Genomic DNA, 16,307 nt, shown 5'->3' on the forward strand with positions numbered 1-16,307 from the left:
CTATTGTTACTTTTCATTTTATTTATTTAGTTATTTATTTTTGAGCTCTTCAAGATAAAAATTATTTATCTAGTTTTAAATGCCCATAAATGAGAAAACATGAGTACAATGAAAGACAAATTTTGTTTTTTATTTCGTATCAAAATCAATAGTGTTAGTGGTAAATTTTTAACCGACTTCAAAAAGGAGGCGGTTATCAATTCATACCGTATGTATGTTTTTTTTTTTTGTTTGTCCACTCATAGCGTCTCACCTAGTGAACCGATTTTGATGATTCTTTTTTTAATGGATAGGGGATGGCTCAACTTAGGTCCCATTACTTTGTTTGACCATATTTGTTCTTTAGAAAAAAAGTTATGGGCAAAAAAGAGTAAATTTTATGCAATTTCCCTATTAAATGATTTTGTAGCGAAGTTCGCACTTTTCCTCCGTGGATAACGGTGGCTCAGTGGTAGAATTCTCGCCTCCTACACGAGCGACTCGGGTTCAAATCCCGACTAGGACAAAGTGAATTTTACTAAAATTTCGTTTCTACTGTTTCCCGTATTTTCTCGAATCTTCTATTAATTTCTGTATCTTTCCAAGTCTGGAAAGTTCCAGCACTTTCTCAAGTTGTACATAAGGAGATGTAACGTTCATTCGTGGTTCTGAATAAAGATCTCGAGTTGAGACTAACGAGTATTCGCTTCATTTGGCTTTCACATTGTCTTCCCTATCTTCATCTACGCGACAATAGGAAACTCATTGTTATAAAACTTTGGTGCCCTATAACAGTAACATTAATAGTAATTGTAATGATAATTTTGAATGAAGGCTTCTCTGAAGCAAGCATCAAATTTCTTCAAGGGATATTTCGATAATGGGGAATCTGGCGCTGTCGTCTCATTTTTGGCGTAAATAATTTTATTTTAGTAACCCTGCTGATTTATAGTAACCCTATGTGAATTATCAAAATCTTCCTTTCTTCAGTGCTATTGCTCCATAGTAGGGGTAAACCTAACCTGGAAGCGTGGTGATGCAGTGCTTAGGATCTGCTTAGCCTTCACAATGCTACCATTAGGTTTGACTCAACTACTCTGTAGTATTTTTATCGTTATCATCTATGCCGATAACAGATGATCGGGGCTAAGTAAGAAAATACAGGATTGCATCTTGAGCAACTTAGATGCTGTGGAATGTAAATTGGTTAGGAAAAACGTAATACTTAAATGGTTATAATTAAATTAGCTACGCATGATTTCCAGAGAGGAACAAAGATAAGTTTTTAGTGCCAATCGCTTAAAGTTTAACGCGTGTCAATAGTTTTTTTTTTTTAGTATGGAGCATTTTTAAGAAAAAAATGTGAAGTTTCGTGATAGTAACTTCTTATTATTTCTGAAATACCTACAGTTACACTAAAAAGAATGAAATAAAAAATTTTGAAAAAAAAAAATAGAACCGACTTCAAAATTGCTCTAAAAAGTGAAAAATAATTTTATTCTTTAAACACCATCGATAATGCTTTTAAACATAATTTTTGAAGTTGGCGCAAAAACGATAGATAAAATCATTCACAGCCATAACTCAAATACAACTATGAATTTAACCAGGACCAGTTTCTTCACTATCACATACATTATGCATTGATGACAGCATATTTGAATAGCGATATAAATGTTTCGTTCGTAACTTTGGATGCTTTTCTGAAAAAAAATATGAATGAAGCATGGTTACACTGGATTTTACGTTTTGTTTTTGCGCCAACTTCAAAAATTATGTTTAAAAGCATTATCGATGGTGTTTAAAGAATAAAATTATTTTTCACTTTTTAGAGCAATTTTGAAGTCGGTTCTATTTTTTTTTTTCAAAATTTTTTATCTGAAGTAAATTTCATGTAAAGACTTGTTAGAGGAGGAATTCATTCTAAAGGTAACGTCGAGTCCATCCTATTTCCTTGTGACGTCAATCAAGTCCTGTAAGAAAATACATATATAAATAAATAAATAAAAATAATCATAATTTTGAGTTGAAAACGCCCTTGATACTCTGTAATAAAATGTATATGGGGAGTATTATAAACCTGCAATGTTTGGAATGTTGTTCAAAACAAATCTTGTCTAATGGTAAAATAACTCGCTACAGAGGCGTAGCAAGAATTTCCTCAAAGTGGTGTTTATAAGACTAAAAACAGGTGCATCCCGATGGGAGGTTACTGTAACGTTCCAAAAATGTCTTTATTCGGAAATGTTTTTTCTGACGATTCGGCCCAAATTATCATCCTTCGGCAAAATTAGGAGTTTTATTCGCGAATTGAGAACTTCCGCCATCCCACAATTCTAAGTTTGGGGTGCTTCTGACGAAGAATAGGGAAGTTGTAACCTATTAAATGTTCATATTTTGGCTATTGGATATTATTAACTGACCCTCAAAACTAAAAAATTCACCATCGCCGAATTTTAAAACACCGTGGTTGATTTTTACTGAATTTTTAAAAATCCACGCGCAAAAGTGCGCTCTTCTGAAACGTCACGAGCTTACGTCACAGGGCGCGAATGGGCAGCCTTCCGCCGAAGATCCCTTGTTTTCGCTAGGGACATTTTGAGCGCGCTGATATTTTTATTTTTTAGAAATTCAATAATCCTTTTGAACACACTATAGAGACCGGATTCGTTAAAGCACTATCTAAATTATCTCTCTCATGTAACATCAATGATGATATTCGAATATTTCCGAGAAGATGAGAGGTTTAATGTTCCAGAAACGCGAGGAGTTAAATGCGAGGAGATAAGCCTTTTACGTTTCGTCTTCGAAGTCGAATGCGTGACCTTCGGCTTCTCCCCTATCGGAAGAGCGCATGTCGTCACTTCCTATGCCGTTTGAAGTCACAAGCGCTTGAACTTTAAAAATTAATTTAAAAAAAAACTACTTATCGTATCGCAAAAATTTTTTCCCCTATGATGTTCATACATGTTACTCAATCATATAAAAATAAAATTGAAAAATCGAAAATTCCCTATTGCGAAATCTAATGCTTGGAAACGTAAAAAAAAAAAAAAACAATCGATATTTCATTTTAATTTTAAATAAAATTGATTAAATAATGAGAATCAAGCATTAAACAGAGAAAAGTAAGTTTCATTTCAATCATTGGATGTTAATTCTGAGATTCACGGGAAGGACCATCCCCTTTCCTTCTCCACTGACTCATTCCGAATAGAGTCCCTAGGGACTCTAATTCCGAATAAACTATATAGAAGAGCTGCAGTCTCTGGCTAATAGCTGCTGAAAGGGGTAAAATCGCTTTAAGAAAATGTGACCTGTCCAATCTGGTGTGCGCAAAAGTGAAATGTTTTATCTTTTCAACTAATTTCTTTAATCACCGTAAGGCAGTGTATTTATGCTCTGGAACTGCGAATGCCAAACCGATGCCGCCGAAACTTAAAACTGAATTTTTAATTTCTAATCATAACGTGCTTCTAAACTGAACTTCCATTAAAATAAAAAATGATCTGCCGAATAACCAAATAAAAACATAAAACAGTAAATTAATCCACCAAATAAACATATCAAGTCATTAAAAAATAGTATGAGTTCCATAAAAAGGTAAAATTCAAGTTTGAGGAGCAAACATGAGAAAACAATTTCATCAATTCGAGCTTCTTTTTGCCAATTTGGTATGTACTTTGCTATGATAATGCCTCCTGTTATAAAGTGAAAAAAATAAAATATACTTCCATGAAATATAATACGCAGAAAAAGAACGCATATATAATGTAAATTTTGTAAAATAATGCCCAATGAAACACGAACCAAGACTAATAGAGGCTGGTAAAAGTAAGTGAATGTGAGGCAAAATGAAATAGTTAAGATAACTTACTTTTTTAAAAATGAACAAATAGGAAATTCGTTCTGAAAATTACGGCACATAAAGAAAAACGATAAATTTTATATATATATATATATATATATATATATATATATATATATATATATATATATATATATATATATATATATATATATATATATATATATAAAACTTGCTTTGAAACATTAATTTTTATTTTTGGCATTAAATTTGTACCTTCAAAAGAAGATGGAATTTTTTCAGTTTTTTTTTTTTTTTTTTTTTTTCCATGGGGCAAAGTAAAATATTTTTTTTTCCTAGTAAAGTATTTTCTATTCGATTGTAAAAGATATTTTTGATCAAATGAATAAGTAAATAAAAGAATGAATGAATAAATGAAGAGGAAATGAAACAATAAACGAAAAAATAAGAAAATAAGGGGGGGGGGAATAATTAACATATGAATACATAAACGATTCGATGAAGGATTGAATAAGTAAATGAAATGAACTATTTCACTGTGCCTCATCAGCTTTGCCCCGCATGTTAAAACACAAATAAGCTTAATATTGAAGAAATAACTAGTGCACCGAATACTAGTAGGTCTCATTTGCTATTTAAAATTTTAATAACAAGGACGTTATCATTTAATAATGACAAAAATAGTTTTTGACTTATAATAAAAATGTACGATATGAGTATCAATTTTTGAAAATTGCTTGTATTATCATATTCTTTGATTTGCAGAGGAAACTTTTTCTTGACTGTAATAGACTACTTGTGTTCCTAAATAGTTAAAATATTACAATGCAGGTTGCGCTAAAAGCAGAGTAAATATTTCACCATTTTACTTAGCCCCACATTCCCCTGCTGCGAAATTTATGTTGGAAGAATTTTAATTTTTAGAAACAAACGCTACGTTTTTTGTTTTTTTTTTTTTTTTTTTTTTTTTTTAATTTGTTGCCTCAAAAAGTTACTTTAGAACTGCTATTATTGACTAGTAATTATGTAATTTATTGTGAAAAATCCGATCAAAATTAGAATGCAAACATTACTTTGGAACAGGGGTACTCACTCAAACCTCTCCGACTCGCAACAGCCTTTAAATAATAAGAATTTTTTCATGGCACCCCAGTCTATCTCTATTATTTACATACATACAATCAAAATTCTCTCCGTGGTTTGGAAACCTTATTCAAATAAATATATTACCAACACAGCAACTATGCTGACATTATTAGAGAATGAAGATGTACAAGTTTTGTTACCAAAACGTTCTATATATGGCCTTTTCGTATTGAGGCAAATATCTTTATAACTATATTAATTCTGAAGCAGCCAATAAAATTTAAATAAAACATTTGAAAGAAAAAATATGCACTGTACAGCTTTGTACGTTTGATATAAAAACACGATTTTAATTAAACACATAGAGAGTGAATCACGAAAAGAACCACATGCTTACTTTTATCCGAAATCATCTATTTCTTCCACAGGTAGGTAAAAGCTGGGTCGTAAAGACCGTGGTTGTAAACATATGGATAGGCTGCATGGTGATCGTAGTAGCTGGCGTAGTAAGGCCACTGTCCTAAGACGCTCACCAATAAGGCGACCAAGACCAGAAAGGCGAACTGCAATAAAAAACATCAAAAAATCATCATTCAATCTTTAAAAAAAAAGGTTTATCAAGGTCTTTAAAAAAATAAGTGAAATCGTTCCCATCTTTCAAGATTTTGTCGCAAATATTTCCCCAAAACTGAAATTTTCACGGGTAATTGCAACATAGATCAACTAAAAACCTTGTGACACGCAGAAATTTAAGTTTTAATTAAAAAGCTCTCCACCATAAATTTGATTCACCATTTTTGTGAAAAGACTTTTATCTTTCATAATCGTTAAATTTGAGTGCGTAAAAACGCTTTTTTACTTATCTTCTTCAGGCCCGAAACCAACTTTAAATGGTAAATTTAAAAAAAATTGTATTGACTGGTTCGAAACACATGGAAAAGTACAACCCCCCCCCCCCCTCCCTCAATAATTTTGATTCGGATTTCATGTAAATACTTCCAGACAGTTTAACAGGAGTGAAAAATATGACAATAGCGAAGATCTAATATCAACACTGATCAACTCTGTAAAAGAAAAAAAACCTTCTAAGGACAATATATGAAAAAAATTATTTACTGTTTCAAAAATTGATTTAATGTAAATATTTTTTCTTCAGTCGATGTTTTTGCATTAGTATCTCCTTAATTTCAATAGGGAAGTTTTCGATTTTCAATATTTTTATATGATAGAGTAACATGTATGAACATCATAGGCGAAAAAATTTTTGCGATACGATAAGTAGTTTTTTTTTTAAATTAATTTTTAAAGTTCAAGCCCTTGTGACGTCAAATGACATAGGAAGTGACGTCATGCGCTCTTCCGATAGGAGAGAAACGCTAGCGAACCGGTTCCATGTCATGGGAGAAACCGAAGAACGTGCATTCGACTTCGAAGACGAAACGTAAAAGGCTTATCTCCTCGCATTAAACTCCTCGCTTTTCTGGAACATTAAACCTCTCATCCTCTCGGAAATATTCGAATATCATCATTGATATTATTTGAGGAAGATTATTTAGATTGTGCTTTAACGAATCCGGCCTCCATAGTGTGTTCAAAAGGATTATTGAATTTCTAAAAAAAAATATCAGCGCGCTCAAAATGTCCCTAGCGAAAACAAGGGATCTTCGGTAGAAGGCTGCCCATTCGCGCCCTGTGACGTAGGCTCGTGACGTTTCAGAAGAGTGCACTTTTGCGATTGGATTTTTAAAAATTCATTAAAAATCAACCACGGTGTTTTAAAATTCGGCGATGGTGAATTTTTTAGTTTTGAGGGTCAATTAACAATATCCAATAGCCAAAATATGAACATTTAATAGGTTGCAACTTCCCTATTGGAAGAAATTATTATTTTCCAAATAGGAAAGGAACGCAATTTTATTGCTTTAAACTCAAGTTATAACCGTATGGTTTCCGACTCAAAAAAAAAAAAAAAAACATTAAAAACTTCAAACCCCCAAAACCTCTTTTTACACACCCAAACCTCTTTTTTTTTTTTTTTTGGGCGTGCGATTTTTTTTTTTTTTTTTTTTTTTTCAGTTTTTTTTTTTATAAAACGAGAGTGCGAGAAGATAAACGAGAGAAGATAAACGAGGTATTATCTTCAAGTGATGTCAGCGGTGACTTCCCATCGGGAAGTCACCGCTGACCCAAACCGCGACCTTCACCGCGACCTCCCAAAAATTTCTTTATTCGGGAAATCGGGAGTCGGCAAAATTATCATCACTTGGTTTATTTTGATTTCGTATAAAAGACTTTTTTTATGCGGTCCCTATCCACCGCATAAATGTATTTTTTAAACTGTGTTGCGAAAGCAACTTTTTAAAGCTACTGGTGAAGTTCCGAACGATTTTTTTATACGGTCCCTATCCACCGCATAGAAGAGGTTTGGGTGTATAACTGAAAGTTGAATGATACAAAATTTGCAAAAATTATAAAGGAATTATGCTCGGTAGATTTCCGGAAAACCAACCGGAGAGTGTTTTAAACTGAACATTGAGTTTTAAAACTATGATTCAAAAGCCCACCCCCCTCCCCCGACTTTTTAAAAATTCATTTTGGAAAACAATAAGAGCAGTTCGATATGGATTTTTGATTGATGAAAATATTTATATGCAAAATATTTTTTAAAAAAAAGCAACACGTTGTAGCGTTCTGATTCACATCAAAAATAATTTTATATTGTAACTCTTAAACGAATAATAAACTCTAAAAAAAGCATAAAATAGAAGGTTCAATTAATACGATTTTATAACCCAGATTGTATGTACAATAACATCATCCAGATATGCATGCAAATATGCTCTAAATATTCTTAAAATATGAACTAAAATTCACAAAATAAGCAATAAAATTTTTTCATTCACGGATATAGGTTTCCACATCTGATCAAAATCACAAATGGCCATTCTGTTTTTGCATTTTTTATATTTTTGGCGATAATTTTTAACTTTTGACCATGATATGTATGCACAAAAATTAGTATGCTCATTAATTGTACGCTGAAAAAATAGGGTGACCCGAGAAACACACACAGGTCACCGTGTTTTTTGTTCTTTATGAAGAATAAAACATTTTTTTTGTAACCTTTCTTTGGTGGGGAAAAAAACTATAAACGAGTAAAAAATGCAGTAATATGCAGTTATTTTGAAAAAATTCCGTTTTAGTAGTTATATGCATTAACATCAAAAGAAGCAAAAATAAGCAATTGCATACAAGCCGGACTCTAGTTATTAGTTTAATGCTTGTAACGTTAATTGCTACTGAAAGTTATTGTTGGAAGTAGATAAATCTAAGGACAAGATTTTCATTTAATAAACTTCAGTAGAACTGATATTATTCAAATCAATTAGGACCGGATCGCATTCGCATTAGGATAATCAATTATTCGAACGGTTGGATTTTTATTGAAAAGGGTCTGTTTTAATTAATTCCTGTATGTATTTGAAAATCATAGAAAGCTATTGTTAAAGAAAAAGAGTTTTCGATTAAGAAAAGGCATCACTTTTACATGTTAAGCTTACTTACAAGTGCTGTACAATATATTGCTCGTCGAATATCTTGGTCAAAGTAAACTGTTCGGCTAACTTCAAGGAGGAAATTGCGCGTAGACAAAAGCTATACTTAGCGAATCGCCGTGCGCTTCCGTTTAAATACTTTTATTATTATTATTATTATTTAAATCCTGAAAGCGATTCGGATAATAGGCGATTCGGATAGTGGGAGTTCAGATAATTGGAGTTCTACTGTAAATTAAATTTAGAGAAATAATTTCTGAGCTTGATCAGTTCAGGAATATTTTGGATCCATCAAAAATTCTAAACGGATGGATCCAAATGGAACTTTAGTACCGAAATAAGTTTTTCTTACAAGAAATATCCGCAATAGATAAAAAAAATTTGACATTCAAGTTTCTTACCAAGTACTGCATGGTTCAGATAATCACTCTCACAACTGCAGATGAGAAAGTATATAGCATTCGAAACGAAGCAGCCTTTTATATCTACCGAGGAAAAAAACACGTGTGATATTTATGAAGGTTAGACATCTTCACTCCCCAATAAGTGGATAGTAATCAAAGGTGTGGTAAAAAGTGAAGTGAAAACACTCCAACACCAAATTAGACAATTTCTCCCGGAACAATGCAAAAGGCCAAGACATTAATTACAAATCGTGGTCAGCATTCACTAATTTTTTGTGAAATGAAGTTTACATACAATATTTCATTTAGCTGTTTTTGATAAAGATAAATTAAGGGTTATTATCTTGTCCTTGAAGCGAAATCATTATGGTAGTTCAGCTACATAGTTGATTTAGCCAGTTGAAGTAGATAAATTGTTTCGTTCGCGAAACGCGTAATTTTGCTTCCATGCTTTTAGTTGCAGTAATTCGTCTTCCATTACAAATTAGTTATGTAAAGAGTTCCTATTCAAGAGTTCCTCAAAAGATGTAAAATCATACTTTTTTTTATTTTAATTGAAGAAAGTATATTCATATGTCCTTGCTATTGCATGCGTTTTAATAACAAGAAGTTCATCAAGATCTGAACGAGCCTGCTTCTAACTACGCGGAATTTCTCATTAATCATCTTTCATATTTTGTTTAGTAAAACCTCATTAATTCGGAATGATAGGGGATTCAGGTCGTCTGAATTAATGGAATTACGGATTAAACAAAACAAAATAACTTAAAAATCGAACCAAAGTATAAACTACTGCAAACACAGTGAAAGTTGTATTTTGAGTTCAAGAGAATGCAATATAAAACTGCACATGCGAAAAATACGCTAATACACTGCAAAAATACAAAATTTGACCTAAGAAATACATTATTGCACCTACTTGTTTGTACAGTATGTATTTCTAAATGAATGTGCGGATTAAGATTTAGTCAAGTCCGGTATTTCCTGATCAGAAACTGAATATGTACAGAATTCCGGAATGCTTTTCAATTTTTTACCAAAGAATGTTCATTTTAGCGTTATGGGATTTTCCTACAAAAAAGTATGAATTTTCCCGTAGGCATTATTAATAATAAAATTTTTAACAGTTCAAAAATGAAATAAGCATATATAAAAAAGTTCTTTTATCACACATGATATGCATAGAAATAAATAAAAAAAAATCCAACGAAAGGTCAAGTGTTATAAAATACTTTCCTTCAGAAAGCAATGTTAAAATTTTTGAACTGTTTAAAACCGCACAAAAAATTATGCAACTCAGAAAAGAACTGTGCATTATTTTGGGATCGCCCCGTATATTGATAATGTCACTTTCAAAATCAAATAAATTTATTGCTTTTGTTCACGTCTGAAATCTAATAGCAAAAACGAAATGGAATGCAAAAAAAAAAAAAAAAAAAAACTTAAGACCGAAGTCAAGAATATTTTAGCTCTTATACACCATAGCTTGCTGCGAGCCGACAGATTTGTTGTTGTTGTTACTTATCTCGGAATTGTCTAGCAGTGCTAGAGAATCCCCATAAGACCAAAAATCTCCAATAAGTCAAGAAAAAAATGTGGGTTGGAAAGGACCTCATCCTTTGCAAATCCCAAGCAAGTCAAGATGTGAACTGGTGAGGCCTCACCAGCAGAACACCGGTTGCATTCCGGAAAGGGAAAGACAGATTTGCACATTGAGAAGAGATAAAAGAAGACCCCAAGTCACGTGATAGATTTTAAAGCAAAGCATTGGAAGAAATCAGGTTTCTTTCGCTGGTTTCACGCAAAACGTGCCGATCATTCGTCGTTGTGGGGACACGTGACTTGGGGTCCTTGGATCAGCTTTTGCTAAGCCAATGATTGGCCTTGCTCCCTCCATTTTAATTCCTGCTCTAAGGATTTAGAGAGACAGAATCTCGCTAGTCATTGAGCATAGGGGTTCAACAGGAAGCTTGAAAAAGATCTCCAATACCGCCATGCGGATCCACGATTTGTGCCTGGTGTTTGAGGCTAAATAATTGCAATTTATTACGTCACATTTCATTATTTTCTTCTATTTTTGATTGTTATGTAGAAATTTTGATTTTATCGAGGCAAAAGAAATACTCATAGAACTTAGAGATGAAATGTCTGTTTGCAATGGGGTTGTTTCCTTCTGTCAAAAGTACTACTTTTAGTCACTAAAATTGGTAGAATTGCAAAAAAAAAAAAAAATAATAATAATAAATAACATGGAGCGAGAAAAAACTTTCATTTTCGAACATCCATACGCTTAATTTTTAATTATTTTTTTGAAGTGTTCGATTTTGAAAATAAGGCGTGGTCTTTATGAAGTTACAAATGATGCACTTTGGCGCATCTGTCTAAGGCTCCTATATATACGAGCCGACCAGGGAGATTAAAGGGACCTACTCCGTGGAGCCGACGCATCAGCATAAGCTTGGCCATTTTGGATCGGAGCACGTGTTCGAGTGGTTGTCTTTTCTGGCAAGTTATCGCGTTTGTGATTTTTCACTGCGAGCAATTATTAGCAACACCTGAATTGTTCATTAGAAAAAAACATTATTTTTGGCCAATTCGGAGAAACTCTAAACTTTGCTTTGGTAACTCTAGCTTCGCAACAATGAAAACTCCGATCCAAAATGGCTAAACTTAAACTGATCCGTTGTCCTGTATATATAACGGCTCTACATCTGTCTATCGCGTTTCCACGTTGTGATATCAAGAAGCGAATTAAATATTACAGTCTACGCTTGCTATCAACCATATCGTTGCCAACACAGTTGTAAGTAAAGAAGCGAATTATATATTCTGATCTGTGAATGGCAACAGTGAGTGGCATTTCATCATTTATGATGTCATCGGCAGAAGCGTAAACAATGAAAGCGCACCAACTGAAACATTTTTATAAAAATATTAAACTTTGCCAAATTATTTAAAAAATGGTCATATTCTATGTTTTTAAGCATTGCTCTTTCAGAAAAAAATACTTTTAAAATTTTAGAAACGACTCCATTCTTTAGCACGAAATTTGAATACATGATCACCAGACAATTCTAATGAATAATGAAAATTTTGTTTTCGAAAGTAAGTTTGATTTCGAATGCATTTTTTAGATAAAGTAGGATTATGGTTTTGCATAGACAACCTTGACTAAGGTCGAATTTTTTGCTATTCAGACTTTCATGTTTTTTGCTGGTAGAATTTCTCGATGCAGAGTATACTAAACCCAGACGATCTTATCAAATTTAATGCGAAAAATATATGAAAATACCACTTTATGCCTTTTCTTAAGGGTTAGAAAAGTGTTATCTTAGTATTCACGCAATCAACTAAATTCCTTGCAAACTTTTTTTTTAATCTCAGTTGAACGTACTGCTTAATTCATGGTATTCAAACTCCTTTTCGAAAGAGGTTTTTTTTAAACTTGATTCTGTTTCATTTTTTAAGATAAAACATCGTAAGTATTCGACTTTGGTAACAATTTTGGAAAAACGGGTGTTGATAATCTTGTTTTGCCCCAAGTGTTTTCTATACAAATGAACTGCTCACACAAAAATTGTTCGCCGTTAAAAAGATGAAAAGAGAAACAGTAGCAATGCAGGTTTTGGTTAGTAGTATGTTTTTAACGATATCTGGCTATTAGGTCTGAGATATTTTGTGTCAAGTATACTCTACGGCAAAATACTGCTACTTGGGCCTTAAATATAGAAGGTGAACGCTGAAAAAATATGGTATCAAAATATTTCGTTAGAATTTTTTTTCAATGCGTGTTTGAGCGAAGGCAAGTAGCGGGTTTTTTTTTTTTTTTTTTTAATTACTTTAAATAGTTTAATGAAAGAAGACTGAAAATGTAAATTGATTTTTTAAAAATACTTTAAATGAATTATAATTTAGATTTGTTGATCATTAGAAAATATAACTGAGGAGAGATTTCAAAAATTTCCTATTAAACTTTAACTGAATTTCCCACCAAAACTTACATCCCAAGCTGTCGCCAGTTTAACCCTACTGCGTAAGCATCGCTACTGTAAACTTGCTTATTTTACAATGGCACTCTGAGCACTGTGTAAGCTGTTTTACAGTCTTGCTCTTTCTCTCTTCATGACAGACGCACAGTAAAATCATTTATTCCCCCCCCCCCCCCCCTCCCGCCGAAAAAAAATTATTTTTCTAATCTTATTTAAAAAAAAAAAAAAGAAAGAAAGAAATATTTAAAGAAGCATTTTATCCAATTTCGAAACAACGTCACTAAAATAAATAATCCAACTTCATAGCGACTTTCTGCTCCATAAGAATACGTTTTTCAAAATGTTTTTTAGCAACTAATTTAGCTAATGCCTTTTAAGAAGAAAAACTTATGAAAATTATTCTTCACTAGCTTTTATCCGCGGCTTCACTCACGTTGATATAGTTTTTTTCAATCGATTCAAGTTAAATGTCAACACAGGGAGAGGTCAAATAGTTACCAAAAAATGGTTTCTCCCCAGTTTCGCCGACATTTAAAATGGCCTCCCCCCCCCCTTGATATATCAAAAGATGTGATTAAAACTGAAAATCAAAGGAGGAGGGGGGGGGGGGTAAATGAAGTGTCGGCGAAACTGGGAACACACCCAAAAAATCTCACAACATAAAACAGGAAAACGTTCAGGAGTTGTAAAGAAGTTAGTTTGGGTAATTCTCGAAAATTCCAATTCGAGTGAGGTCAACAATTCTTAAATAAAGTCAACCATTTCCCTTATAATCCCCATCCCGTCAAATGGTGTCCAGCGCTACACCTGCTATCTAAATTATTGTATAGCTTCTTACCGGAGAAATCGTTCCAAAATAGGGTCAACAGTCACTACAAATCCAGATTCTAATAATGTCCCTTTAGAGTGAGAACATCAAACCTTTAAAATCCCCCACGTGAAGGAAATCAACTGTTTCTTAACAACGTAGACATTCCTGATTAAAATACCAAAAAAGTTTAGAGTAAAAATTCCATTTAAATCAGAGTAAGCACAACAGTTTTTTTTTTGTAAAGTTCCCATTTAAATGAGGACAATAGTACAAAAAACTTCCCATTTCGGACAGAGAAACATTCGCTAAAGTCTCTATTAGAATGGTGATATCAGCGTTTTCAAATAATATCTTCCTCTGAAGATCTCCTTTATGATGAATTCCAAAAATCTTCATCAGTACAGGTCCAATAGCATAAAAAACAAATTGAAAAAAAAAAGAAAGAAAGAAAGTACAATGCTCTCTATTGTCGCTATTAAAGTACGGATATTAATTCCACAAAATCCTAATTAGCACCATTAATCCTTAAAAACACATACAAAAAAAAAGAAAAAATAAAATAAAAGTTTCATTAAAATTTTAAAAAATTCGCCAATGCGCTAACGTAGTCGCCTGGTGAATTCTGGAGATATAAAATGGATTTGGTGGATTAATTTACATTTTAATAGCAGTTTTAATGTTATTTGAGCGTGTTGTTTCACTAATTTGGTGGATTTATTTTAACTGCAGTACCCTATACATAGTATTTAATGGTACTTTTACCAAAATAAGTTTGGCGAAGTTTTTAAATTTTAATGCAAATTTCTTAATGGCTGTAGCGCCAAGATTTCTGAACACTCGTCCCGAGCGCGTTATCATAACTCTGCCTATCGAATAAGTTTTTGAAATGTTTTTTTTTTTTTAATTAAATTAATTTTCTTCAACGATTGCAATATAATTCGGAACTCCAGCGCTCGAATACGCTACCTTGCGGTGATTTGTAAAACTGCGAATGCAACTAAAACATTGCCACGTTGCGCTCCATGTGTATCTGTTGACGTAAACGCGGTCAGTTTGTTCTGAGTAACGCATTCAACATGTCTAAGAACGCCTTCAACAACAGAAATTAATTCGTCCCTTAGTAGTATTCTCGAGCTTCTCAAAATAATGTTAGTTTTCCTTATTTCTTTCAAAAAAGTATTAAATGGTGGAAGCGTAAACAAGAAAACTCTGGATTAACAAAATAGGATAACGTTATACCAGGTAAAATTTTTTATTGTTTTGTATGAATTTGTAAGAATATGAGTTTTTTTTAATCTTAAATTAATTTAACTAATCATATTTTACAGCAGCATTTAGTTGGAATGGACAGTATGCAAAATATTTTCTTGAATTTATTATCGTAGAACAAAATGAAAAATGTTTAACCGAGAAAGAATTTACTTTATTCCTTTTATTCTCAGCTGAAAGGTTTCGCCAAATTTGTTTAGGGTTATAGTTTTGGAATTGTACGAGCAAAGTAGCCTTGGCGAGATTTCGCGTTTTTAGTTAAACCATTTTTAATTTTTATCATGAGTGGAATAAAATGATAGTAAGATTACAGAATTCGATAAGTAAAAAGAAATAATGGTCAATCAACTGAAAAGAAAACTACCACCATATATAAACTGTGAGTGCACATTTTATTTATTTTGTTCTGAGTGAATTTGAATAAATATCAGTTTTTCAATTCGATGGAAAAAAAAACGAATTTAACAACATTGACTGGACACTTTTCCTTAACCTAATTCCACATAAATGATTTAAATAACCTTTGTTACTACAGTATCCTACTGAAATAGACAGTATGCAAATAAATTTTCTTGAAAATATTTATCGCAGAACAGATTGAAAAATCCAGAAAGAACGTTAAGAATTTGAACAATAAAAAATAAAAGCTCGCCAAAAATCTGTTTATAGGGTTATGGTTTTCAAATTGTGTGAAAGAATAATGTATCTTGACAAGATTTCGCATATCAGGTAAATCATTTCCATGACGAATGAATTAAATGCATGATTTCTTTAGATATCCAATCATATAGTCATAGAAATAAATTATCTAGTGTTAAACGTTACGCTTGACAGTCTGCCACGTATGTGCACTATGTGACAAAAATGTCAACAAATGCCGGAAATGTCCCGAAACTGAACTTAATATGTACTAATGTATAGAAAAAACGGTACAAAATGAAAATGCCGTTCGAAGCGAACCAAAAATTTATGAATTCCGAATTCAACATCGTGAAAATGGCTGCTTCAGAACAACTTACTGTGTGTTCTGCATTAATTGTTTACTTTCGTAATACTTTTTGGTTTCTAATCTCTTTCTATATGGGTCAGAATAACCAAAAGACTTTGAAAAATCTTTTCAAATGAATAAAGCGAAAAAATCCTACATAACAACAAAAATCACAACACTTTTAGCATTTTCTTCGTTACCACATACGTTTGTTTTAGTTTTTAATTCCGCCATTAGACAGTGACTGCAGTGCCCCCTATAGTTCGTTGGAGTTGCGAATTCATTATCTATTTTTGCAATTAAAAGCAGCGTAAAAATGCAAAATAATCCAAATCCATTATTTATCGGAAAAGGACCACAGTGCCATACATTCGCTAGAGACTTGCCAAATTTATAAA

General features: G+C 32.5%; 1 long non-coding RNA gene across 1 annotated transcript; it reads right to left on the minus strand.

The window, feature by feature from the left end:
• Nucleotides 1–1,852: 1,852 nt before the first annotated feature.
• LOC129226515 (uncharacterized) lies at nt 1,853–9,008 on the minus strand. Its single transcript, XR_008580792.1, has 3 exons — nt 8,850–9,008; nt 5,292–5,457; nt 1,853–1,952 (listed from the first exon to the last, which is right to left on the minus strand). It is a non-coding gene; the product is annotated as an uncharacterized LOC129226515 (long non-coding RNA).
• Nucleotides 9,009–16,307: the final 7,299 nt, after the last annotated feature.

This window comes from Uloborus diversus, chromosome 7, assembly GCF_026930045.1.
Source record: "Uloborus diversus isolate 005 chromosome 7, Udiv.v.3.1, whole genome shotgun sequence".
Classification (NCBI taxonomy): domain Eukaryota; kingdom Metazoa; phylum Arthropoda; class Arachnida; order Araneae; family Uloboridae; genus Uloborus; species Uloborus diversus.